The following is a 10,713-nucleotide window of genomic DNA, read 5'->3' as shown; positions in this document are numbered from 1 at the left end:
AAAATATTATAAATATTTGATATAATTAAAATAAGACATTAAAAATAATTAAAAAATTTAATTTATATTTTATATGTATACGTGTCCCCGTGTCATATAAGATTTTATAATTCGCGTGTCGACATGTCCCGTGTCATGTCATGTCGTGTCTCGTGTCCGTGTCAGTGTCTGTGCATCATAGGTGGTGGTTTAACTTGTTACGTATTAATTCGCTTATTAATATTATGGAAGCCAAATTATAATGTCGACAAAACCTATATGTATATGGTTCTGGAATTGGGTTGGTATTATTTGTTTGTGTTTTTAATCACAATGAAAAGTGTAATATGCTACTTCTCCACACCTTTACTTTGTTAGTATGGTACCTTTTGACTATGGATGTTCTACTTGAACTGCTTACTAAGCCAGATGATTATTTTACCCGGTGTTTGGTTGTTTGCCTGTTTGTTCTAGTGGTTGATCATGTGATTGATTAACATTTTTTTGTTGAGATTCATCATTGGTTTAATTAATACTTCACAACATTAGTTGCTCTGGTTATGTGAAAAGGCGTCCATAATTATTGGTTATAAATTTTAATGTCATGTTGCTCTGTGTGTCGTGCTCTTGGGGTCGTTAGAGTTCAGTGCCACTAAGATTTTAAGCAAGAATGGCCTAAATAACTCACTAAATGGTGTTGTTGTTAAAGGTGTTTGAAACTTTGGAGACTCATTATTACACTATTTTGGCCTCTTATAGAGTTCAGTGCCACTAAGATTGTTTAATTGATATATAACCCTTTTAGATAAGGAATAGTTCTTTATAATGACAAAGAACTCATAACTATTAGTTGTAATTTCTTGCATCAACTCACGTCAAATCTCTAATAACAGAACTTTGTTTGATCTCATTATTTTAAAGCATGAAACCTTTATGATTCTTGTCAATTATGCAACACAGAATTTCTATAATTAAGATTAACAAACAAAAGTTCTAGCAACACCAAAGCTGTATGCTTTACATAAAATTTAAAAAAGGGTCACATCAAATTCTACCCTAAGCAAGCTACCAATAGATAGTTTGAATATTGAGGCTAAGATTTCTTATATATGCAGATGAAGATAGCAACTAGCCCAACACAAGTGCCTCACCAATAGTAAATGACACACATCAAGGAATTTGATACAAAGAGGAACTGCAATAGCATCACATAATTTTAGCTAGATACAGCAAAATAAAACTATGTGATCAGACCAATCGAAAAGCACTGCCAATGTTGATTCCTCGGATGTTTAGTTTACTATGTATACGGATGGTTGCTTGCATTCAATATATAGATGTTTGTTTTGGTTATGTACTTGGTCTTTTACTTGATTCACTATGTGGATTGTGAGTTAATTAAATAATTGGTTGAAACTTATTTTAGTTGTGCTAGAATCAACCTAATTTTATATGTTTCTCACTTTGTCTTGGAATTTAAAAATAAATAAATAAATAAATAAATAAAAGGTACAACTTAGGTTGGCATTTTTGAATCGATATTTTTGGTGAATCTAGAACTCAGGTAGTGTGCACGGATGTTCGATTGAGAGGTTATTTAGATTTGTTGAATTTATGTTGTTCCAAGCACAAACGTATGGATGCTTCATTCATTTTTCAACTTGGATGATTCTATTGTTGCAAAATCAGGTAAAATTATGTTAAATTAAATCCAAATCAAATAAACATTCAAATTAGAATGAAAACAATCATCCACCTACCTAGTAAAATGAACATCCGACCTATTTTGGATTGACCACAAGTTTTAAACATACCAATTAATTTTCTCATTTGTTAGACACTTAATTTAATAGTGACATACATTTTATAATTTATTAATTTATATTTCAAGAAAATGTCTAACTTAAATAGAATTAAGCGTGTTTGTAAAATTCCAGTTTATAATAGGCACCATACTCATAATATTCTATAACAAAGCTTTTTAATCAGGAAAAATTATATTAAATCCAATCCAAATCAAAATAAACATCCAAATTAGAATGAAAATAACCGTCGGCGTACCTGGTAAAAAGAACATCCGACCTATTTTAGATTTTCTTTTAATTTTTTTGTTTACATTAACACAGTAGGGTAATAAATTATACTACAAATGGTATACCCAAAATAACCATTCACTTTAGAATGGAAAGAACCATGCGCAATCATAGTAAAACAAACATCTGCCTCAATTTAAATGGCTTAAAGTATAGTACATGATGTATCTCAATCCCTATGCAACTTGTTGTTATTGAGCTCTCCCACATCATTCAACACCCTCATGGATCCTGTAGCATTTTCAGACCTTGTTCTCTTAAGGGTCTCCGAGAAAGGATTCTCAATAGGTGGTTGTGGCATAGGCTGCTCCTTGAAAGACAAAGAAGATTTTGATACATAAAATGGTGGGGCTGCAACATTGAGTGAATTATTCCCCAACATGGCACTAACAAGTTTGGTACTTTTCTACATTAGTGGTGGTGCTGGATTTATTGTTGTATGTTGGAATTGATGTTTTCATCGACGAATTCATTCTGTGCCGCTACCTTATTGTTCATCATTGATGATGGCATCATGCTTGTATGATGATCCTTACAAGGCTGCCAACTTGATGATGAACCCAAGAAAGCCTCAAAGAGTCTCTTCTGTTCAGCGAGAAACATTTATTTAGCTATTGAAAACAATCATCAAATTTCAAACAACCTCCACATAAAGCTTGGCTTACCTTGAAAAACTAGATAAATATGTACATATCTCAAAACATAAATGATGTATTTTTTATACTATCTCTATATTTGTGTCCTAATCCACCTGCTAGGCACAACAATATAATTATAGACCTTTTTTAATTATAAAAAATAGGGACTACTGCTAATTATCATGTGATCTGTCTTCTGACGTATTTGTTTTCATGCACAAACACTGGGTCATGGCTAACTTGAGTTGGTATCTGAGGTTGTCCCATGGCTATGCCCCCATGATTTGGATACATGGAATCACAAGAGTTGTTACAATTTTTTTCCTCAACTAAGGTAATATAATAGACAATACCAAAGGCAACACTTGTAAAGGATAAAATTGCACACCTTGCAAACACTCTAGGCTTCACAATGTAGCAGTAGTGGTTGCCAAAGTATATGCTCTCTTCGTTGTGTTGATCATTTAGTGCCGCAATAGTTAGCAACAGAAGAAACACAAGGGGGACAAACGGTGGATGCGGTGGGCTGCGTGGGGACTGCACGGTGAGCATGTTTGTGGGTTGTGCAAAGGACAACAACTTGTACACGAACGGGGCTCTTGCTCGGACGTTGCCATAGAGGTAGCGGCGTCGGTTGCGGGTGGGCGGCGGTGGCTCGTGATCTGGGCGGCGACAATCTGGCGATAGTGGGAGACAATTGGTGGCTGGTTGAAGAACACAATTTACCAATCACTACAAAAAAAGGTCTATGGTCACAGTGAAAAACTGTGACTATAGCTAGTGAAAAGGGTGACCATAGGTCTATGGTCACGGTTTTTAACCTATGGTCACGGTTTTTCTGCCGTGGCCTATTCTCTCGTGGCCATAGACCTATGGTCACGATTTTTTTATCTATGGTCACGGTTTCTATGGTCACGGTTGTAATGTTCAAATTCTGGCACTTTAGGTCACATTTTTTTACTGTGACCATAGCCTATCTATGGTCACGGTTTTGGTCGTGACCATAGCCTCTATAGTTACCCCCTCCTAAAACCGTGACCATAGATAAGGCTATGGTCACGGTTTTGGCCGTGACCATAGCCTCTATGGTCACTCCATCCAAAACCGTAACCATAGCCATATCTATGGTCACGGTTTTGACCGTGACCATAGCCTCTATGGTCACTCCACCAAAAACCGTGACCATAGCCTCTATGGTCACCCCTTCTCAAAACCGTGACCATAGCCTCTATGGTCACCCCACCTAAAAACCGTGACCATAGCCTTATTTATGGTCACGGTTTTGGCCGTGACCATAGCCCCTATGGTCACCCCTCCTTAAACCGTGACCATAGCCTTATCTATGGTCACGATTTTTTGCCGTGACCATAGCGTCTATGGTCACCCTGCCTTAAAACCGTGGCCATAGCTTATCTATGGTCACGGTTTTCACCGTAGCCATAACTTATCTTTGGTAACCTGTTTTTTTAAAGCATAATCACATTCCAAAATGATGATAATCACAAAATAAATCTTAGAATGAAAAATTCAATAAATGTAAATCATAAAAGTTTCATAAAAAAGTAGATATCCATTACAACACTAATCAAAATAGGGTGTCATTTATCCATTACATGTAATATCGGATAAAGTCTCTTATCAAAATGTAAAGAACACATCAAAATAATACATTTAGATAACCAAAATCATTATAAGAGCCATCCCATCTTATATTTGTATAGAACATATTTTCTTCACATCATATCCTCCTGTTAGCAAAAGAAATAAAGAAGTTAGAACAGAACGAAAATGTTTTAAATGATGCATGCAGTGCAGTTGAGTAATGAATATGGAGCACAAGTTAAATAAGTCAATCAATATGAAAATTTCAACCACTAAATAACAAGGAGCATTTGCTAAGGTTTTGAGCCATTTAGTAATGTTTATATGTTTTTAATCTATCTTTGAGTGGAACTTCAACTGCCCTGTTGAAGTCGCTTAAAACTGAAAAAAATCCAGCACAAAGAAACAACCACAACCAAAATAGAAGCTTAAAAACAAGGTAATACCGAAATACTATTATTAGCTTCCAACCCATCAAACAAATCAAGTAATCAACACCAGCGAAACAGAAAAACCAGATCGAGTATGAAATCAATAGACAAAGTCAAATTTAAAATAATAATAATGCTTATTGCTATATATTACTGAGTACTGATTCAATGCTGATTGCTACCCCTTCAGCCACTATTAAGCAATCAGCCACTATTAAGCAAACAGCAATCAGCCACTATTAAGTCAATCACGCCAATAAGTGTTTCCACACTTTGCACACGGACATTGGATTTCTTTTCCAACCGGTTTTCCAATTACGAAGGCAAACTCTAAAAAATTATTTACACCAACTATGTACTCGTTCTCAAATCTTGGTAAATCCATCCAATCTTTTGACAAAACATGATTAAACCTAAGAATGCAAATATCTGAACTTACTAAACATGATCTAATAGGTCAATTATAGAGACAATCTAACTACCATATATCCGCTTACTACCCTAGTTAAATGTGCTATCAAATTATTATATATGGCAATTACAAGATAAACTTACTGCTTAGTTCCTTCATTTTGAGATGCCATATGAAGTTGTTATAAACGGTGTCGCAGCAACTTCTGTTGTCTTTACCAGTACGAAAAAATTATCCTGTACACAAAACAAAGTCAAAATAATCACCCCTAAATTAAATCAAACCAGCAGCATAACAAAATCACTAATCACTAATCACAAATCACAAATCACTTATCACAAATTCAAAATTTAAAACACTCAGTGCCATCAGTCCATAACAAAACAGCAGCTTAACAAGTCACTAATCAATATTTTATTATTACTTTATTTATTTTGTGTAAACTATCTATTAGAATGTGCATCTGAAAATATATTTTCAAGCTTACAAAAATTTTAAAAGTTAAAAGTAATACTAATATTAAGAATCGTTTTTTTCTTTTTGGGTTTTGGAGAATAAAGTTATTTGTAAGAAGGCTATTATAAGAGTTCTCCAATTTGAAGGCCATGTTATCCACGGTGACTGTGGCCCATCTACACAATATATATATATATATATATATATATATATATATATATATATATATATATATATATATATCCGAGTCAAAACCTACTGCGCAAGTCTGACGAATGCCGTTCATGTTCCTGGTGAAAAAGAAAAGAGTCGCTTTCCTTCCAGGACCGGATAAGGTCAAACTCTGGGCGGGCTGCCAGGTTTTGCCTACGCTACGGTTTCAAATCCCTACCCTACGCCTTACGAGGGCGCCCTAGCCAGATTCACTCCCAAAGGTCCATCCTCTTTCCCCCTACCCAGGAGTACTCAGAGAGAAATGGCATATGTGATTGTAGAAACCTTTCTCAATCGGCATCACGCACGTGGTGTATATATATATATATATATTGCAAAACTTGGGTCTAGTGACCTGGATTTGAATTCAATTGTAGCCTTTGAAAAATAAAAAATCATTGAGTAGTTGGGACTATGATATGGGCTTTATGCTAGAAATGTATTATTTAGTCTTAAGAATTAAACACAAAAATTAGTATTTTTATATTAAAGTCAATTTACAAGCATTTTTTTTCATTCAACTCACTCATGGAAGGGGTTCACTCAATGGACCATAATTGAAACCAAAAACACTGAAACTTAACTAAATGATCGTATGAACATAAATTTAAATTGTAAGAGAAACAAGTAGAAGACTTTATTCCTGCTCCCTGTACAAATACATATATAAACTACTGTTGACAAGAGTTTAAATACAAGTAAGAATATCATTAGCTGTTGATTTGAATATGGGAAAGATAAAAGTTCATTAACCATACATCTAACCTCCAATATTCCAGGGAAGCAAAAAGAGAGAAGATCCAGGCATTTAAGAGGCCACTTTTTTATGGAGGATAGAAAAATAAGACCTGGAAAAATTTGAATATGAGTGTTAAAAGGTACTCAGAATCTTAGATAGTTGAAGAAAAAAATTGGTATAAGATAAATTGAACTTTTCTTTGAATGAAGTTTTTTTAATTCATCGTCATTTACCTTTCAAATTATACGATTATTAACAAGTCTTGAAGTATACATAGGAGCCATATATGATTCTTAAAGTTTTCAATCTCTTCACTATATTTGCTGATGCCAAAAAACAATGTGCGGTGCCGCACAAAACAAAAGCCTACTCGGCAACTCATCATATATCAGAAATAATGAAATACATCATCTCCATCAATAAAAATGCTTTATATACTAAAAAAGAAAAGGAAGTTTCACAAAAGAAAAGAAACCAAGATGTAACTCATTAGCAACTGCATTGGGTCCACACCATCCACTAAAACAACAGGCTCTGGTTTTTCTCAAAAATCGAAGTGTTATTCTCTATATAAAGCAGTTATTGTTATTGAAAGTATTCTCAATCATAGCAACATTTTCTACCGTTGATAACATAGTTTCAACTACTACTTAAACACCGAAATGTGTCGCGGAGTTATGGCTGTTGCATCCACCACTATTGGAGTGGTGGAGGTGCTGAAGGATCAAGGCTATTGCAGGTGGAACACCACCATGAAATCAGTAGCTCAAGGTGCCAAGAACCATGTGAAATCAGCACAACAGAAGGCTAATAGCAACAAGAAGAAGATGCCTCAGCAACGATTTTATTTCATATATGGCTCGTACCTAATGAGATTCGTAGAAGTGATTCAGAGAGCCTTGATTGCAGCACATAAATCCCCCTTCGCAAATCCAAAAAGAAGATTATCAGGAAAATAAATTAACAAAATCTAAAACGGAAAAGTGAAACGGCGTACCAAGCAGCACTGAGAACTGAGACACCGATGGAGACGCCGATGCCGACGGCGGAAAAGGTGTAAGGAGAGATCTTAATGAGCGCAGTACCCCAAGAGCGGACACCACTAACCTTCGATGAACGGAGAAGCCAACGAAGATGAAGACGATGTGCTGAGAGCTTGGGACGGCGACGGCGCCGACGAGCTTCGGACGGCGGCGGCAATGAGGGGCTAGGGTTATGAATTGGGGAAAGAAAGAAGGGGGGTTGCTTGAATTTCCTTCAGTTCTTGTTCACGGTTCACCTAACTTACGAGTAGTATAGGTTAAGAAAATGAGTTTTTAATTTTTTTTAAATTAAGATAATAAAATTGATATATTATATATAATGAGCCTTATATTTTATTTTTTATAAAATTATTTTATCTAACATATCAAGAATTAATTTATCATATGCATTTAAATAAACGAACAAAATTAACCACTCAAATAATTTAAATTAATTCCGATATGATGAATCTTTTATTTTAATATTCTACAATCATTTTAATAAGTTTTAAATTATTTTTTAATTTAAAATTATTAATAGTATTCAACCTAATTTTATATTTATAAAATTAGATTTAAAATTTTAATATTTAAAGTAAATTATATAAAATTATTATTAGTTTTTAATTATTAAAATTTTTTAATTTTAAAAAGAAAAAATATTTAAAATAATAAAAAATACATAAAAATATTAATTAATTAAAACTCAAATGATTAAAACTGTGACTATAGACCCCTTTAGATCACTCCCAAAACTGTGACCCTAAACCCTTTTAGGCCATCCTTTTGAAAAACCGTGACCATAGACACCTTTAGGTCACCCCCAAAACCGTGACCATAGACCCTTTTAGGCCACCCTTCCGAAAAACCATAACCATAGACCCTTTTTGGTCACTGTAAAAAATCGTGAGCATAGACACCTTTAGGCCACCCCCCAAAACCGTGACCATAGACCTTTTTAGGCCACCCTTCTGAAAAACAGTGACCATAGACCCTTTTTGGTCACTGTAAAAAACCGTGACCATAGACACCTTTAGGCCACCCTCCAAAACCGTGACCATAGACCCTTTTAGGCCACCCTCAAAACCGTGACCATAGACTCCTTTAGGTCGCCCTCCAAAACCGTAACCATAGAACTTTTTAGGTCACTATTTTTGAAAAACCGTGACCATAGCCCCTTTTTGGTCACTGTAAAAAACCGTGACCATAGACACCTTTAGGCCACCCCCCAAAACCGTGACCATAGACACTTTTAGGCCACCCTCAAAACCGTGACCATAGACCCCTTTAGGTCACTCCCTAAAACCGTGACCATAGACCCTTTTAGGTCACCCTTTTTTGAAAAATCGTGACCATAGCCCCTTTTTTGTCACTGTAAAAAACTGTGACCATAGACCCTTTTAGGTCACCTCAAAAACCATGACCATAGACCATTTTAGGCCACCCCCAAAACCGTGACCATAGACCCCTTTAGGCCACCCCCGAAAACCGTGACCATAGACCCTTTTAGGTCACCCTTTTTTGAAAAATCGTGACCATAGACCCTTTTTGGTCACTGTAAAAAATCGTGACCATAGACCCCTTTAGGTCACCCCTCAAAACCGTGACCATAGGCTCTTTTAGGCCACCCTTTTTTAAAAAACCATGACCATAGGTACTCTATGGTCACCCTTTCCAAAAAAAATCGTGACCATAGCTTTTTTTTTTTTGGTCACCCTAAAAAATCGTGACCATAGAGGGTCTATGGTCACGATTTTTTACCGTGACCAAAAAAACCGTGGCCATAGATCCAAAATGTTGTAGTGAATGCAGAACGTGGGTTAGAGGTGATCAAATGGGTAACTGCCAAATGTGAAAATTCTGATTTTTTTTAATTCAAAATATGATATTATTAGAAATTAATTAATTATCTAATTAAATATTTTGATTTTAACTTTTCTTTTTAGTTCCATTGTTCACTAGTATCATTATTCACCAATACTTTTCCAATATTTGTTGTCATATATTCTTACGAAAATAAAAAGGCAACAAAAAGAAAAGAAAGCTATTGCACTTGTTATTCAAGAACAAAGAAGGAAAGATTTTCCTTTTAATGCTAACGTCTAAGAGCATTAAAGCAGCAACAACTAGTTTAATCATATTAGGAATTATTCCAACATTAAATGAGCAACCAAGCTCTATATATAAAGATTTCTTTCAAGAAAGAAGCAACTATTTTGTGTATATTGAAGATCATACAAACAAGCCTTATTTTTCTTATTTTTGAGTGTGTTCTTACTTCTCTTTTGTCTAGATTCAAGCTTATTTTAAGAGATACAAAGGAAAAAGAGAGTAGTGCATACAAAAGCCGTTTAATCTTTGTTTGAGTGTTTTGATTTCGAAAGTATGCACTTGGTTCCTCTTAACTAGGTTGGGTTAGCACCTAGGTGATTCACTAAACTTGAGATAACTTAGGTGGTTTACAAGAGTGTGAGTCTCTTGGAATTGGTAATTGTAATCAATTTTGATTATAGTGGAAATTCTACTATTGTTGTGGAGGAGATTGGACGTAGGTCACATTGCACTTCGTGGCCAAACTAGGATATATCATTGTGTCACTTTTCTTCTTTTTTATTTTCTGCACTTCGGAGGAGACAAAATCGCATATAATCTCCTGATTTATCTGTTTGCTGTATAATCTCTAAAAGTGGTTTCTGGATTCAATCTCCCTTCTCAATTCAATTGGAAACCTTTAATTGGCATCAAAGTTTAGACTCAAGGAGCAAGCTTAACAGCTTAGAGCAAAAGATCCATGGCAACTTTTGTAACTTACACGTTGACTGAAGGACAATCATACTATAGACCTCCTTTCTTTAATTGAATCAATTATTCTTATTGGAAAGAAAGCATGAGGATTTTTGTGCAATCAACTTACTACAACCTATGAAAGATCATTGTGAATGACTCATATTTTCCTACCAAATGCAATGTTGAAGGCAATGTTCTTCCAAACAAAGATTTTGAATGGACGGATGAAGAAAAGAAGAAAGTGGAACTAAATGCCAAATTCATCAATATGATGCATTACGTCATTAACTTTGAAGAATTCAAAAAGGTCTCAAGATGCAAAACAGCAAAAAAGATATGGG

The 10,713-nt window shown here is 34.9% G+C and overlaps 1 long non-coding RNA gene across 2 annotated transcripts; it reads right to left on the bottom strand.

The window, feature by feature from the left end:
* Window positions 1–4,241: 4,241 nt before the first annotated feature.
* On the bottom strand, window positions 4,242–7,896 carry LOC112743821 (uncharacterized). Of its 2 annotated transcripts, none has more exons than XR_003172450.3 (5): window positions 7,561–7,896; window positions 7,430–7,485; window positions 6,590–6,672; window positions 5,299–5,391; window positions 4,242–4,458 (listed from the first exon to the last, which is right to left on the bottom strand). It is a non-coding gene; the product is annotated as an uncharacterized lncRNA (long non-coding RNA). The 2 variants fall into 2 exon arrangements; XR_003172451.2 differs by having other exon boundaries at window positions 6,583–6,672; window positions 7,561–7,886.
* Window positions 7,897–10,713: the final 2,817 nt, after the last annotated feature.

The sequence above is a fragment of the Arachis hypogaea genome, chromosome 14 (genome assembly GCF_003086295.3).
Source record: "Arachis hypogaea cultivar Tifrunner chromosome 14, arahy.Tifrunner.gnm2.J5K5, whole genome shotgun sequence".
NCBI classification, from domain to species: domain Eukaryota; kingdom Viridiplantae; phylum Streptophyta; class Magnoliopsida; order Fabales; family Fabaceae; genus Arachis; species Arachis hypogaea.
Note: the sequence above shows the minus strand (reverse complement) of the source record. Positions and strands in the feature narration are given on the sequence as shown.